At 46.5% G+C, this 17,581-nt stretch overlaps 1 protein-coding gene across 8 annotated transcripts in view; it reads right to left on the reverse strand.

Annotated features, from left to right (window-relative positions):
- Positions 1–17,581, reverse strand: part of LOC105687861 (homeotic protein antennapedia-like) — a 111,438-nt gene that overhangs the window by 26,660 nt on the left and 67,197 nt on the right. For 3 of the 8 annotated variants that reach the window (XM_048657315.1, XM_048657314.1, XM_048657317.1), the window contains one exon: positions 11,113–11,246. The exons of 4 other annotated variants lie outside the window; for them this stretch is intronic. The gene's annotated coding sequence lies outside the window, so the exon portion shown is untranslated. Of the gene's footprint in view, positions 1–7,712; positions 9,085–11,112; positions 11,247–17,581 lie in introns of those variants that run through there. One more of the 8 variants, XM_012403773.3, reaches the window with a different exon arrangement.

Below are 17,581 nucleotides of genomic sequence, written 5' to 3' on the forward strand. Positions count from 1 at the left end.
ACTCCTGTTTTTTTTTTCTTTCTCTTTCTCTCTTTCGCGCACCCGTCTCGCGAGTACCGCAACGACCGGGTTGAAAAGTTCACCGGCGAACGTTGTAATGCCGCTGCCGCTGCCGCCACTGTACCGAGCAAAATTCAAACTGAAATTGAGACCACGGTCACGTCACCGACGTTGATTGAGACATCAGCGAGCTTAATACAGCGTGACGTCACGCGCCGAACTGTTACAATAATAAATCGAGCGGGCATTGTTCCTTCTTTTCTGTGTGTCGGTGACTCGGTCATTAGCATAACCAACCAACCGACCAACCAACCAACCGAGCGAGCGAGCGACCCGACCCACCCGGTCCGGAGTAAAACATCCCGCCTCGACGTACCGGAGAGTCGGAAAATACTGTGAAGCTTTAAGCTATATAACACGTGGAGGATGGAGAATAAGTAATGAGGGGGATGCTGACCGGGTAAAGAGCACCGGCATCGAGAAGTGGATGATGAAGGTATCGTAAGCTCGTGTTTGTGCGTACATCTGTGTATGAGAAGTCCGACTTAGGTGACCACCTGGTGATATCGTGCCTCGAGTGTGTGTTATAAAGTTACGGTGAAACGATAGTGTTTTACGAGGTAATCGAAAAATGAGCGCGCGATGATCTAAGAGATTGGGCGAGGCGGTCATAAAGGTGTACATATAAATAATTGAATATCGAAAAGGTCGCCCTCGGTGCGAGAGCTATAAATAATTGGCTAAAGGTGAAAAAAAGAAAATACGGGTGTCCGAAACGACATTCTTGCTAGCTATAATTTGAATTCAATTTTGCGAGAGACGATCGAGCTCCGATTGATTAACGATCGAGATCCCATCTCGTCGTTGAGTGCTTCGATACGTCGGATATTTTACATATATATATATATATATACATATACAAATATCGTTTTCACGGGCGCGATACTTTTATACACAATTATCAATCGTCCTTGGTAAGATCGCCGATCTCCGATCTCGCTTATTTTACCCAAAAAATCTTTCGGTTTTTTTTTTACTTCTTTTCTATTATTTTTTGCTCCGTTTATCTCAATCTCAATTCACAATATTTTCACCGAAAATTTTTCCACGCGTATACCGCGTTCTCGCCACAAACGGGATGACGATCTTTTTGCGAGTACGCGATAAATAACCCGTTTCACGAACCGCCTCGATTAATACAGACTTCATGGCGTCCAACTGCAACACGATGATCTTAAGCGCTCACAAGTGACGAGTTTCATTAATTCGAGACGCGATACGTTTGTACGATAAGTTTTTTCATCTCCCGTACAGCGTGAAATTCGTCGGGGCGATCGTTTAACGAACGATATAACATTGCCGGGGGGGGGGGTATAGTAGGTATACGTATATTCACACGTTGTAACGACAGCGGCGACGTTGTAACGGTATAAGAGAGCTTGTAAACGAGGCGTTTAACAAGTGGGGGAGAAACGTTGCCGCAGGAGCGGCGCACTTTACAAGGCCAATAAAGAAGAGGAACATAACAACAATCATAACCCATGCGCTTACAAGAGCTGTATACGGGAATCGTAACGACTCGTTTATGGACCATAATACGATTTGTATATTTAGTCAAAATGTCGGACTACAACCGGCGGGAGCGCTCGCCCCGGAGATTCCAAGACCCATCCGCGTAAGCCATGCGCCCCGCGCATCCGAACTCGACGGCACCGCGGACCGCCGAATCTACGCGCCATGGCTGCGTCGAGACGCGCGAACCTTTCAATCCGCACCGACTCGACGTACGTCGGCACGCGTCTTCGCCGACGCGCCGACGGGAAACCTTTTGCCCTCCGATTTTCATCGAGACGGTTGAATTAACGCGAGCTCGCGTATTTCGGCGGCGCTTCTCTTTGTTCCACCGATTCCGCTCACGGTAGTTAACAACGCGTATCGAAGATACTTGAACTTTCGGATCGCGTGCGTGGAATACCAACGTCGAGTTCGCCGAATGTTCGACGGCATTTTTCGTACCAGATTTCAAACGACTCGGTTGCGCTTCGTACGTCGTTCGACTGGAATCGTACGAGCTTCGAATTTCGAACGATATGCAGCTGGAGAGTCGCACGCGAGCGATACCGTAACGTGGTTTTTTCCCTCGATCCGTAAACACGTAGCGGGGATTCGCGTAGCTTTTGCGGCGAAGTTCCGTACACTCGCCGGCTAGCGCTCGTCGTTGTCCACAGCGATGCAATTAGTGCGCCATAAATCCTTCGGATAACGAGACGCGGCGCCCCCGAGGCGTCACCCGAGGCGTCACCCGAAGCGTCAGTACAGAAGAGATGCGCGGCCCTACTACGGACGACCGCCGTAACTACGCGACGAAGAACTTTAAACTTCTCGAGAGCGAAAAGCGAGGAGACATTGCGGCGGTCTCTTCCGTCAGCTGAAGACTTTGGTAAGGGATGGTTGTTCGGCATCCATCTTGTCTCCGAACGCTGGCGCGCTTCGCTTGAGAAAATTAAGGAACTTTTCACTCCGTTGACACGGAATACTGCGACGGGTCGAGTGCGAAGATTTTTCAGATTACGATAGTCGGTTGATTCGATACTCAGGAAAGACGAACGTTCGTTGATGGTTTTTTTTGTTTTTCATTCGAATTTCCACTACAGTTTTTCCCAACTAATATCAAAGCAAGGCTTTTCGAGACGCGAATGGATCCAACGCTAATTTTCGTAACGCCGAGAATTATTATCGGAGGAATTCTAGGTGGCTGGCTGGCTGGCTGGTCGGAGTGACGGACATTCGGGCGGATATAATCTCGAGGTTTCGGGAGTCGGAGAGAGTTTTGTAATCTCCGTTAGCTACGGCTTCGCCGCGACACGTCGCTCGTCTCCTCCGCGCTACCCTCCGCGCTACCCTCCGGCTTTCAGCCTCCGGCCTCCGTCCTCCCGTCCTCCCGTCTCTCTCGCCCGCTCCTTCCTGTCTGTCTGTCCCGCGTTCCTCCTCCGGGTCGCTTCTACAGTTCCTCCATCCTTCCGCCGCCGCCGCCGCCGCACGCTGATTTATCGCGATGGAAAATACGAGAAATGAGAAGCGGGCTCTCGTCCGTTCGCGACGTCGCGGTCCGCTGCGGGCGTTTGTGTAGGTCGGATATATACGTCGGTGATTTCGAGTCACATGCGCCGTTATATACGTACCTACGTACGTACGTACGTATAGTTGGGAGGTACGTAGAAGCGAGTCGCGGTCTTTCCGAGTTGAACAAAAATACACCGTCTAAGCGTTGCCGTTGCTTATTTCGTTGCTGCACCTTTTGCCTGTTGTATGGGAGGCTGTGTGTGCGCGCGAAGAACGTGAAACGCGCGCGTAGGAACGCGAAACTTCGTCGTCGGTTTCGCTATGTAAAAGGTCGCCCTCACGGAAAATTATTTGGTGATTCAAATGATCCCGACGAATAACAAGATGCGGAAACTGGGCCTGGATATACGTATAAATCAACCTCACTTAAATCCCTTGATTATTTGAATAATGAATGTTTTGTCTGCTCGATACGGTGGAACCTCCTTACACCTACGCGTATCCACGTGTCATAATATACGTGGATATATGCACGGAACCTTCCTTTCTTCCTCCACTTTTTTTTCCTCTTATTTCTCGAGTCGCATAAAATACGACGATCTTCAAACATTCGCGTTGATTTATTCACTCTTCGTAAGACTATGAGAGAAAAAAAAAAAAAAAAAATATGAAATCAAATGAAACGTGAGCTTTAAAACACCTTCGAGGCAATAAAATCAGACCTAAATAATCATCCCTTGATTGATAACTGGGCTGAGAAATTAGCACTGATTTATGAAAAACGCCGTGTCTGATGACATTCGAATAGCACATATACCCGCGATTTATACTCATTGATCATCGATTGACTCTACATACCGATTTACACATCCAGAGACCGAATCACTGATCCGTACGGATCCGTAGTACATACCGACGACAAGGCTTTTATAATTCAGGTATCAAACTCGACTAGAAGCACGTGCTTGTGGTGACCTTCCGGAAACGAATGTCGAATACATACACGCACGAGGGGATATTTTTAGCGTGTTATACTAATCGGCAGGTTAAGAAACGATACCCACGTAGAGGTATAGAGAGCGCGGATGTACAGGTATATACATACACGCACCGTGTTTCGGTGTTAGCTACTCTGTGCAGCAAGTTGTGCATTCGTATGCATTAAATCGCGGCGGTTGCTTAACCGGGGGATCTCTCCGTAGGGGGGCAGGCTTTAACACGTGATTAGCGCGCTTGTGAACAAGATCGGGCCGCAGATACGGCATAAATCTCACGCGCTCTCTCCGCCCGTTTCGGGCCAGCCCGAATCCCGAAGCGAAGCGCGCTCTGGGCTACGAGGACGAGGACGAAGAGGACTACGTCGGGGTGGCGGCTTCCGCGTTACGGATCTAAACAGGTAACCCGGCTCTCTTTTTTCCTCCGCTTTCTTTCTCCTTCTCTCTCGCACCCTCTCGCCCCTCGTTCCTCCCTCTCGCTTCGGTTTATTATTTTTACACCTCCCCCCCTTCGCCCCCCTTCGCGATTCGAGTCGCCATAGTTTTCGCATGGTTTTCGTGGTAGCTTGTAGTAAAAGAAAAGACGTCCACGAGGTAGGTAGGTAGGTAGGTAGGTAGGTAGGTAGGTGAGTAAAAAGCGAGTAGGTATAGGTACGGTGGCAAGGGAAAGTTTGCGCAAGACTTTCGGTAGAGCCGATTGTCCGTCGTGGTATTACACAGCGTGCACCTTTGCCTCCCTTTTTTCCCCCCTCCCGGGGAAAAAAAAAGAAAGTTCAAACATCGTTTTGCGCCCGCATTGTTCGTTACGTCACCGTCTAGCTGTTGAGGGACCGTCGAGATGCCAGCGGCTCACGTCGGTATATAATATCAAAATTTACTGCCCTTCCAGGGGCGGTGGAAGACCTTCCTTCGTTCACGCTAGACGCTAGACCCTCCAGTTCAATAATAAGTTTCTCCGCATCCTTACCGGGTGTGGAGAAAAGCTGTCCAGGAAACTAAAAGTTGTCTAGGAATTCGGTCCGAAATTATTTCTATGAAGTGTCTACGATACGAATGGAATTTTTCAAGGTACGGAAAGCGATCGTCGGCATTCTCAATATCACTTTGTAATTCATCGTGATCCGAGCATGAGTATGGGATCGATAACGCGTCGGCGATAAAATCGCATCAATCGAGTATCCTTGCGAAGGTGTATAATGTACGTATAACCGCGGGTGTTGAAGATCCGCAAACTCGAGCCAATACGAGCTTTCTACGTGCTTCTTATATACCGCGTTTAAATCCGATCTGATTGGCCGTTTCAAGATGCGGTTGTAAAGGGCCCCCTATCCTATACCTATGGGGAATAAGTATCATCCCGCAGCTATGTATATACCTATACCTATACGTATACGTGAACATCGTTGAATGCGTAGGTAAGTGCTCTCATTTATCACCCTCGCGTAGGCTGGCGGATAGCTACGGAGTATATACCGTGTGTATATACATATATGTATAGGTAGGTATACTACACGTGGAGATGCCTCCGTAATGCCAGATATCATTACTCAAAAGTATATAACCGCAGCACGTGGTGGTGTTGCGAGTCGAACGAAAATCGTAATAAAATTCAAAAAAAGAAAAAGGAGATAGTTGACCAAATTTGTTGATAATAACAACGTGGCATGAAGATCAGCAGCAGCAGCGAGGTATATGTATATGATATTTTTGAAGATTTGACGTTACCGCCCCGCGTCCGATGCCACTTGGTTATAATCGCGGGGTGATCGGTTATCCTACCAATCGTCGTAATGATCGGTGTGGTCGATTTGACGTATGGGTCGTATAATGCGGGGATATAAATACCCCTGTCACAAACACACGCGCGCACGCACTCACGCACGAACAGACACAAGCGAACGTAAATATTAATATTTCTACGCGCGTGGGTATCCCGGGTAGGGCAACAGATGCAACTTCGAGCGTGACGTGCGCGTCCTAACGCATCATTGATAGTTCGCCCCAAAACGCCCCCGCACGGACCCCTAATACCCCCCCACAGCTGAATCGCGCTACTCCTAGCTAGCTCCGCTAGCGACGTAGAATTTTTCCAATCACCTCTCCTTCCTCCTCTGGTCCGTTTTGCCTCCCACTATTTCCTGCAGCTTTTTTTTTGTCCCCCTCGTCGAAACTATAGAAGCGAAACGGAAGGGACGCGAATATATTCTTGAACTAGGGGGGGACGATCGCCGCCAACCAGCGACGACTGTCGGCAGGGGGATCGGGAAAAATTTCAGTCATGGACGTCGCGCCGTGACTCCTGCGCGATTCTCGGTGTTTTTTTTTTTTTTTTTTTTTTTTTCTTTTGCATTCGACTTATCGCTTCGGATTATAAATCGAGTTTCGCGCGAGTTATCGTATCGTTTCACCGCCGAGGCAAAGAAAGCGTTGACTTCTTCCGAGAATATTTGGTCTCGGGAACGAAACGCGGAGTTACGGAGTATTCGCGGTATGGCCCCCCGAGATTGTATATTTTTTCACAGGAATGGTGTATACCTTTCTACCGTGTAGTAATTTTATCGGAACGTCGAATGGGATTAGTTGACGAATGAGGTAAAGAAACAGATGTAACGCATTCTCGAGTCTTAATTACGCGCTGGATCTTCAGCGGCACGGTGGTCGAAAAAGCTAATAAGAAAGCCACGTTGGCTTTATGGTTAACAACGGAATTTGTGTTCTTGTACGTATCGCAAACCGATGCAGCTCGGTTGCTCGCCCCAACGTAGGACCGAGGCTGGCCGAGGGCTTTCGGAATTTGCCACTGGACAATTACAATTAAGCGAGGAGCGCGCGGTTAGCGAATTACCGGATACACCGGAGACGTTTGTAACTCGAAAAATTCTTTCCTCTCTTCTTATTTTTCTTCAACTTATCTCTCTCTCTCTCTACCTTGTTTCTTCCTCTTTTTGTTATATTCCTCGTATCGCGAAGTGATGGTGCAGCTGAATACACCGCTAATATAAAAGGTAAAGATACACAACGTATAGCTCTCTCTCTCTCTCTCTATACCGATACAGTTTCTAGAAGCTATCAATTTTTATCATCACTTTTTCCACAACCTCTGGTTAGAACCTATTAGAATTTCATTACGTCGTAGAGACGCTTAGCCATGTTCGTATCGCCACTCGGTAATTTAATTAAATCAATCGTATAATCGTGTTGACACGCAGCTTCGGACCAACGTTGGTTAACTCCTTCCTATTGCCATCTATATTAAATAAAAATCTCAGATATTCATCATAGATAAAATACGCTGGATTCGATTGTTTTCACAACACGTAAACCAAGTCCAACGTATTTGAAATGATCCTTTTTTTATTTCACCTTTACCAAAATAAATTCTCCCAACTCTCAAATGCCAACGAATAACTCTCAGAGTATAAACATCTGGAAAGCTTGATTTGTCATTCGCTGTCCCCGCCAAATAGGACGCCGAATAAAAAAATGAGAAAAACGACGAGGAGAAAAAATAGCGCGCGGTATCTAAATCGGTCAAAGAACACGCTGCGTGGTGCGGTTGATTCGTCGGTTGATCAATTTTTTTATCGACGCAACGAACGGCCGGATTGAATTCATCAATCCGCGCGCGTCGAGGGTTGAAGATTTCGAGCTCACCTCCGTCGCTTCTTTTTACGTCGTCTCCGTCGGCGAGGTCGCCTCCCGGTGGTTCCCCCGAGTAAGGGGGCGATTATTCTCGGCCGCGGTTTCAGGGCCGTTGCTAAGCTCCGTTTGGGCCCCTCTGCCGCCTCTTTTTTGGCCGGACTTCCCTGCACCGGGGGCCTTCGCTCTGCCCCGGCGCTGGGCCCCGTCGTGGCTGATAGTTGTCGCCGCTCCTCCTCGCTTCCTCTTCCACCAGGTCACTGATCTTCGGTACTCTAGTCACCGCCTCAGACTTATCCAGTAGCGAATCTTCTTCGCCGATAGAAAATTTGCACCAATGTGACGACGCGACATTTGTCCTCGTTCGTTCGACGTGGATTATTTTACAACCAGATATCACCGGTGCATTCACCATCACCTTTGATCTCCGCACTTTGTTCTTTGTTCTTTGTTTTTTTGTTTTTGTTTTTTACAGTTCCTTCACCGCGCACTTTTCGGAGTTATTAAATTCCATCGACACTGTGTCACTGGTTCGATTGTACTGTCGAATCACCTTTTCCGTTCGTTCGGTGTCGCTTGCGAATAAATAACAATAAAAAATAAGCGAGCGATTGTCCTAGAGGGTCTGCATACGCGCCGGTCACGTAATCAGAGTCATTTTTTCATCTGGTTGACGCTGCTGGCGATTGGCAGCTGAAAGCACCGCTTCTCACCGTTCGTACGAACACCGTCACGGCATTTTTGCTCACGGTATATTTACCGCCTTATTTTCCTTCGTACGTTTTACGTTGAAACGCGACCAAATCGGATCACCACTCGTCACGACTACCCAAAATCGTAGAGTTCGATGAGAGAAGAAAAAAACAAAAAACACTCGACTCAAATTTCAAACAATCTCAAAGGGGCGAACGTCTTCATCGGCCATAATTTCCTCATCGTCCACGACGCGCTCTGAACAACCCGATCATCGACCGTCTTTTATTATTAATTTACTACCGCACGTGTTCGCGAGTGTCCGAGACGTTCTACCCGCTTTCAAAAACGTGTTACGAGCGAACCTAACACCCTGTTGGAAAAATTCGGTCGAACGAAAGGGTTGAAAAAATCGGAGTCCAGTATCGAGACGGAGAACGGAGAGTCGGCATCGCCGTACGTTTGAATCGTGTTCGTGGCAAACGGCGTAACGAAATGAACGTGAGTCGATGAAACGTTCGTTTGACAGTCCATGGATGGGAACGGACGCGATCCACGTATCTTTGCGAGAGATGCTGCGACTACTCTGATCCGCGCACTGTTCGGTTCCGGCCCGCTTTCGCAGCCTCCGCCGCGGGAGCAGCAACCACGGTAGCGGCGTCGCGGACTCCCTCCTGCACATGCGTTGAGCTTTTCCCTCCCGCGAATCCCCTTGACGACCCCCGGCCGCGTTTCCCTCCGAATATTTCGTACCCCCGAATCCCCCCCTTCTCCCCACCTCCCCCTCCCCCTCTCGCTCTCGCTCTCCCCCCACCCCCGTCCTTAGAATCCCCCGGCAACCCTCAAAACCCCGTGACACCCACCCCCCGCCCCCCCGGTGATCCCTCTGCGGTGGTGCGGTGCCCCGAAAGACTGTGGAACTATCTTCTGCAACGGTCACGTCGCCCCCTCGTCCTACCTCCGTACACGCCGACGTCCTCCTCTTTTGTCGGAGTGCCGGTAAGAAAAGATTTCGCTAAAAGATTATCCATTATATATACGTTTACGCGGATACTTTCATCGACCTATATGCCGTTATAAAGTATGGCTCGCCTCGTGTGTATACATGTATATATGTATGACCCAACTTTTGTCCTACTGGGCACCCACAATGGGAGCGAGAATAACGCATGCCAAGAATTGGATGGGGGGTTGATTCGGTCGAACGATTTATCGACCTTCGAATTTCTAATCGGTGGCCCATAGCGCCCCTAAATTTTAATCATCTTCGTATTTCAAAGAGCTGTTGGAGTTCCTTTTGAAAAAATTGATGTATTTCTATTCTACGTACAGTTTTCGGAAGCGGTGATAATTTTATTTTCTCTCTTTCTCTCGCGAGTCGCTGCAGCCGAGTGAAATTCGCGGTGACAGTTACAGCGGCAAGATACGTCGCTTTTTTCATTTCGTTTTTCGCAATTTTTGTTGTTTTTATTCGATTTCTTTCCCCCGATAACGATACGGTGATTCACTCCAGCGGCGAATGACAGTTTCCCGTTCCCGTGCTACGCAGAATCAAAACTAGCCACGAAATTCAACGGATCGCACGGGGATTATAACGAGAATTAATTAATTATCAATCGCTGAAATTAACGAACTGTCTGGCATCGGGCCGTGCGATCGACTGAAAATCGAAATATTTTTACACGCGAGTATACAGATATTTGCAGTGGATCATCGAATGTATAGCAACATAATCGATGACTCACGTATACATATATATATATAGGTATATATACGCCGGAGTCAATCCGGCCGACTTTAATTACCTCATAACTACTCTACGTTATACCGAGGTGAAAAATGATACCGGGATTTTCTATAGACTAATTTATTGGACATTATAAATAATCGGTAACGTAATTATAATCCGCGTCGGTTGAAAATAACTCCGCAGAATCAATTCGTCAGCCGTTTGGCAAACGCGCGCGTTAGCCAAGGCCCGAGGTGTTAAAGGTTTGATCCGTCGCCGTTGCTTAGTATTTTTTCGAGACACCCACCGAAAGAGAATAACCCTTCTCTGGTTCTTCGGTGTGCCCGGAGAATAATAAAAAAAGAAAAAGAAAAAGAGAAAGATAAAAAAATAAAAAAAAAAACTACCCATAAAAATAAAAAGTGTATAAATAAAATGACGATAAAAATAAAAGGGAAGAAAAGGGAAGACATTGCAGGAAATCCATAAGAACGGTAGGGAGCGTCCTGCACCCGCACGAATACGCTGACGGATTCGGTCGTCAATCTTTCAACGTGAACCGTAAAGCTATCAAGCGGCGGTCGGCATCGCGCCCACCAGTCTACAACTTCGTGCTTCTGCTGTTGTTCCTACTCGTCGCGGTCGATCCCGATGCCGATGCTACCGAAGCCACGTGTTAGAGTGTGACATTCTCCTCTGTACTCCGTTCCACAGAGCTACTTTTCCGCGTCGTCTTTACCGCCGCGTAGAATTTTACCATGCATTTCACAATGTCTATAACTATAAAAGAAGTCTGAAAAAGCTATGACCAGACAGACAGGAAGTCGGCACGAAAATAACAGTTTCATCGATGAGTCGGGAACGTTCATTTATTCTCGATCAGACTCGCTCCAAATTCTAGGTAGACAAGAATCTACGATGCTTCACCGATCTGGAGTATTTAAATTTTCTTCAAATACGTAACGCGTGATATTGTAATTGCCTGAAACTCACCACCTCGCTGATGTTTCCTACCGCCGTTCGGCAATATCGATGTACTTTGTACAGTTCGAACTTGTAAAAGGTAAATTTTTCCGAATATTGGGGCATACGAGGTAGAGCAGAAGATCCATGACACGTATTCTTACCTGCAACGAAAAATACAAAAAAAAAAATTAGAATCATTAATTCGTGAGTACATCGCGCTTGTATTATGACTTTTTCAACAGAAAATATAAGAGTCTGATCTCCCATGGTCCCCCAAAATGCAGGTGTATGGGAAATAACACCGCAACGCGGGTCGCAGCTAGGTATCGTACTGTACATGGGAAACTAGATGAAGATGGTGAAGAGAGCTGGAAGACCAACGGCCGTGAAACAAAGCAGAAACCCACGACCCGTGTAATTGGAATCTCGAGAGGAGGAGTCTCGCTTCTTGTACAGTTTATATAAAAAAGTAATAAATAAATAAATAAATAAATAAATAAATAAATAAATAAAGAAAAGCTGAAAAAAGGCACACACATAGAACCAAAACGTCACGTGTGTGCGCACAGCCTACCCCGACACGCGACGTATATTTCCAATCACAATGAATTCCACCGCACCTTCGACGTCGTACGTGTGTACATCATATTATGCACCGTACACAAGTGTGACCAACAACTGCAGCTCCGAACGCGGGATAAAAAAATTTCTCATACGGTTATTATTCTAGTAGTAAACGTGCCGTATCCGCTGTTATAGTATAATATAGATTATATAACTATATTGAGTATATACATATGTAACCAGTTACGTTATACGTGTATACACATGTACGTAAATATGAATACACACGTACGCTGGCGGCCACATACGTAGTTTTGCATGTTTGATCAGTTGTTTCTCCTCGACATGAATACCTCCGTCCGCTTATACCTGACTACCATCGCGTCGCCGTGCCGCCGCTTCGCCCACCCGATGCATCAAGCGGTCACAATGGCTATCATCGAGTCGGTCCACTCGATCCGACCGACCAGATATTCTACGTACGTACATACGTACCATCGTATTCGCAAACCTCTATTCGATCTGACCTGTACGCATCACTCTGGAACGAAACCCCCCGTAACCCACATACACACCCGCGACAATTAACGCGCGTTCGATGATTTCGCCCGATGTCAAATAAAACGTGATAAAAGAAAGAGAAAAAGAGAGTGAATAAATTGGATGAATAAATAAATAAAATCGGTATACGTATGAATGAGAGAAAAAAAAAAAATGTATATTCAACAGAAATATCACACGTGACGTGATTTCGGTTCCTCTCCGTTCTGTATCGCGGGTAGACACACTCGCACAACCGTGTGTAAACCGAGAAAGAATTGGAAAAAAAAACTTTCTTTTCTTTTTTTTTTTTTTGGTTTTTCCGTTCTACGCATTCCCTCTTGCCACTCACCAGGCGATATACGTTGACACCGTGGTACATATTTTTATATATATATATATTTAGCGAAAGAGAAAAATGGGTATAGAAGTAAAAGGGAGGAGAAAAAAAAAAAAAAAAAAAAAACAGAAAAGAACGAAAAAGAGAGGAAAGCGATAAAAAAATAAAGAGACAAAACAACACCCTGTACAGCTCGTTCCATTTTCCTTCGGTGCTGCACAACGACCATCACGATCATCACGTATGGGCTGCGGGGTGGCTACGGGGTGTAGGTTATACGAGAGAGAATTCGGCCGTAGTAGCAAACTCTCAACGGCATCGCGTTGAAGATATAGAAGCCAAAACCGAAACCGAAGCGGAGGCAAAGCTGGCAGAGGTATAGAGGTGTGTGTATACATATATATATATATATATATATAGAAGCCCGGAGGCGAAGCGAGGGAAGTTTCCCTCTGTAGCGTGACGGGAAAGGCGGGCGGACTGGGTTTTGGGGTGGAAAACGGGAGTTGGGGGGGGGGGCGGGGGGGAGGTGGGGAGGTGGGGTATGAAACGGAGGGTGGCATGCCACGCTACGTAGACGCGCCGAGGGCGAACGGGGGAACGCAAGGGGATGAGCCCGAGTTGGAGCGATGGCAGAGTATTGATTTAGTGAGCTTCACCGTCTCCTTCTATTCGTCTCTTCGCCTCTCTACGTCTCTTGTACGCTAGCGGTCTGCACCCGTCCGACGTACCTTATACCCGGGGCAGAGAGCGGCAGAAGTAAAAAAAAAAGCGGCAGATACAACATCCGGCATCCTCTCTTACGCTCCGGCGTTCGCCCGACGCGTCGGTCGGTTATTTCTGACGGACTAGCCTCCGTGATGTAAAAAACGTCGATGCTACGCACAAAAGGTCATCTCACGCGAGACACCACCCCCCTCGCACCTCTTTGCCGAACAAAAAAAAAAAAAAAAAAAAGAGGGTTCGCTCATATTTTTACGATCCTCAGAAATATTTTCATCCGTCCGGATAACGGAGATGATGAATTATATTACCCTTTTCTCTCGGTGTTTTTTTTTTTTTTTTTTTTCTATTTCACTTTCGCCGTTCAGAGATGAGAGCGAGTGTATATATACGTATGTACGATAAAAAATGCAGGTTACGGTTATCTCTATAGAGTTAAGAGGTGTTTACCAGCTCTGGAAACGAATCTGTGGGTAAGTGCGAGAGAAGATGGCAGTAAATATTCCTCGGGTCCCTACTTCGTGTCTGTTGCAACGGTATAGCTCGCGTGGTGTATTAGATGTAGTCGCATGCAGTTGTGTTACACGACGACGACGACGACGACGATGACGTTATTGTATAGCTGAAAACGCAGCGGTGGAAAACCACACCGCGTACCGACGTTGAATTCCAATTTATTTTTCTACTATTTCTGTACACATCTCATATTATATTCGAGATCGTGTATAGGATATATAGCGTTGCAGCGACTCGAACGCGAAAATACAAAATTGATTACACCCCGGGAATAAAACGGGGGAGATGAAAGAGGGCTGGAACGTCGTTTCTCTACCCTTAATTTTCGAATTTCACCAAGCGGACACGAATCGCTACGGCGTCTTTTCGTTTAGTTAAAATGGATCGAATATTGTTATACCCCGCCCATATTTAATCTAAGGGGTTTGTTTTTTTTTTTTTTTTACCGACGATACCGAAGGGTAGAAAGAAAGTTTCGTTTCTGTAAAATTCAAACGGTTTAGTTTCTTGTTTTTTTTTGAATACGGAGAACAAGTATAAGTTTTTGTAACAAACGCATCCCCTTTTCTACCAGCGCTTTTCTTCACTTTTCCGCCATTCCGTTTGTTTTCTTTTCTGTTGTTTTTCTGTATTTTTTTTTACTTTTATTTTTATTCTTCGAGCACCCCGTGAGCATTCGAAACAGATGAGACTAATGTCAAAAATAGATTTCGAGTCACGTTTTTAGTTAAACCACCAACCTCCCTATTCATTCCGTCCGCTTTACCTACACCGTCGGTATTATATACCTATATACATCCGTGCAGAGGCGAGAACGCAACAGTTGAGATCGGTTTCCGATTCGATAAAATAACCATTTCAACGCTAAAACAAACACGCTTTCGCTCTGAATATTTAAACGGGGCAAAAGCTGGAAAAAAAAATAAAATAAAATAAAAAAATAAAACCGATTCGCAACGAGTTTCAAAAACTATTCAGATTGAATTTGCCGGGTGCCCGATACATTGAATCAAACGACGGATCTGACGATCGTAAAAAGTTGGCTGTTGAAAATTCTGGAAAAATGATACCGTGTGGAATTCGCACCCTTTCGCAGATGGACAGCATCGGAAAAATTTGCAAGCTTTTACAGCGCGTCGGTTGCCTTCGAGAAGATGCCGGGCCAAGAAGTTGCACCACGGATGAAATTAAGCTACGCGGGCGAGGCGAGAGGCGAAGCAAAATGAAGAGAAGAACCGGCGGATCGCGTGCCGTGTCTCTTTAAATTACGTTGTTTTTAAATCAAGTCATTATAACGCCTCGCAAAGTGAGGTCTCCTCTGCCCTTCTACTCTGCTCGTGCGAGCGTCGTGCATTAGTTGGCCATTTAGGACCGCGGAATCGTCGGGCACCCGGACTGTCTCTCCGACGTACCTTGTATACGCACCCCACGGCTCCTCCATCTTCATTTAGCGAGGTCCTGCAGCGTAAGAATAAAAAAAAAAAAAAACATCCCAAGCGTACGAATCCAACCGTATCGACGTCGCGATAAAAAATCTGTCTCGTCTCAGATGGGCTTAGATTCGGGATTTAGGTCCTAGGTGTATCGACTACTCTGCCCTTTTCGACCGAAGCCAAATATCAGAACAAAGGTTATACCTCCTACGGAATCACCCTCAGCGAGATCGACTCCCTGGGGGGTGCTACTCGCGGTACCTTGAAAAAAGTTTCCTCCGAGGAAAATTTTTTAAAGGATATCGAGTCCTTCGAGAACAAAGAGTAAAATAAAACCACCCTTTGTTCCCTTCTCCCTGATTTTCCCTCGCGTTATTCGCACCGGAAATTATTCCGCAATTTTTTTTCTCAGTAGTCGATATTCAGTCTTTGTGTTTTTGAAATTTTTCAAATGTTTTCACGATTTGAAAAAAAAAAAAAAATGTCTCCGGGGGGTGGGGGATACGGGGATGATTCGTGTCCGCGTAACGCGGGAGTAACACAGCCGGCGCGCCCTCTGTCGTCGTCTACGATCACCCGTCCGGGGGATGAGGGTGAGAGTGGAGTTCGTGGGAGGTGGATGTGGATGTGGGGGAGGGAAAGGGTGTTCGGATTTCGGGTGTGGGGTAGCCGGTGGTGGTACGGGCGAGAGGTGAGAGGCGAGAGGGTTGCTGCTGACGGCGGTCCGACCGATACGAGAACCGCGGGTAGCTGGAAATGAAAGGCCAACCCGATAGGCGATATAACTCATTCGTGAAGCGAGCGAACGAGCGCGCGAGGTAACTGTAACCGACCAACGGAGCGAGTACATGTATATATATATATAACCGAGCACTTTCAAAGAACCCGCGTTACGACGTACGTGTATATAATAGCGACGTGTGTATCGCGCGCAGAGGGTAGTTGACTGGCTGATGTTGGGGGATGAAAAATAAGTTATGGCCGTAAGCAACGGCGTTTAAAATTCACAAACAAACAAACAGAAAGAAAAAAAACAAAACAAAACAACAAATGTACACACATCAGGTGTGTACGTTGTTACGTAGTTATACAGCTTGGCAACTCCGTGTCGAATCAATCCGCAGTTTTTTCATTGTTTTTGAATTTATCTCGCATTCATCGGAGACGCGGCTGGAATCAGAGCACCGGTGTATTTCTCTCGTTCGTTCGAATCTTTACCGTACGAGTGACTGGAGTATACTGCCCGTTCGTACTCGAGGAAGCTCCGTTCTTCGGGTTATATTGCGGGCAGAGAATGCACCGTTAGACTTTTTACCATTCGCTTTCCCTCGCGTTTCGCCCTTGGGACCGATGATTTCGAGGGTAAGGGTGCCGTTCGGTTCCTACGAGCGCGACGGGCGGAGTGAAACTCCCTCGGCTTTGTTAGTTTTTCGGGGTTTTAAGGGAAAATTGGTCCGAAAAACCTCGACCGCCGCGGCTAGAAACTTGCCTCAATGTCACAGACTTTCTCCGCCATAAAAATATGAAAGGCCGAGTAAAAGAGGAACGAGAGGCGAGGCACGAACCACCGTTTATTACACGCTGTATTGCGTAAATCGGGGAGAACCGAAAGAATCTTGACCCACGATCCGGTTTTTCGTTTTTAGGTACGGCCGCGCGGCTATACGGTAGCCAAATTAGTATTCAAAACTCATCCCGACCACGTGGGAGATAAAACGTTCCTTAATTAACTGTCGAACGTATGGAACGGCGTTACGTAACGTCGGCGTTATTAGTAGAAAAAAAAAAAAAATCGAAGAAAAAAATAAAAAAACAATCCGCACACACGGCGGTCGATGTGATATTATTAATCGTCCGCTAAAATTTGAAGACAGATGAATTTACGATGTGACCGATTTTAGAGATTCTAACGGAGTAAGATATTCTTTTTTTTTTTTTTTTCTCTTTACTTCATATTACAGATAATCAAACGAGGTTATTGATCCAGCTGTATTAAGCGAAAGTTTTCGAAACGCTGTGTTCGACTGAAAAAAAAAAAACGAACAAAAGTGTACGGATGTCGAAGAATGACGGGTAGGGTGGATGTAATCTGGGAATAATTTTCCCCGAAAATTGATCGGGTCCATTATCCGGATACTTTTAGTCCCGCGTGGCGGCTACGTAAGGTAGTGTGTGCGTGTGCGTGTGCGTGTGTACAAGCGGAAAGTAGAGAAAGAATCGAGGGGTCATGGTAAAGCTGATTTAATTTCAGTGCCCAGGGTAATGGACAGCCCTAGGTGGTTAGGTACGAGGTATATAAGAGAAAAACTAGTATCTTTGAATGTATCGGTGCGGTAACCTCCCCTTTGGGCGGACTGAACAGAAGGAGGGTTGCTGCCTA

The sequence above is a fragment of the Athalia rosae genome, chromosome 6 (assembly GCF_917208135.1).
Source record: "Athalia rosae chromosome 6, iyAthRosa1.1, whole genome shotgun sequence".
Lineage (NCBI taxonomy): Eukaryota > Metazoa > Arthropoda > Insecta > Hymenoptera > Athaliidae > Athalia > Athalia rosae.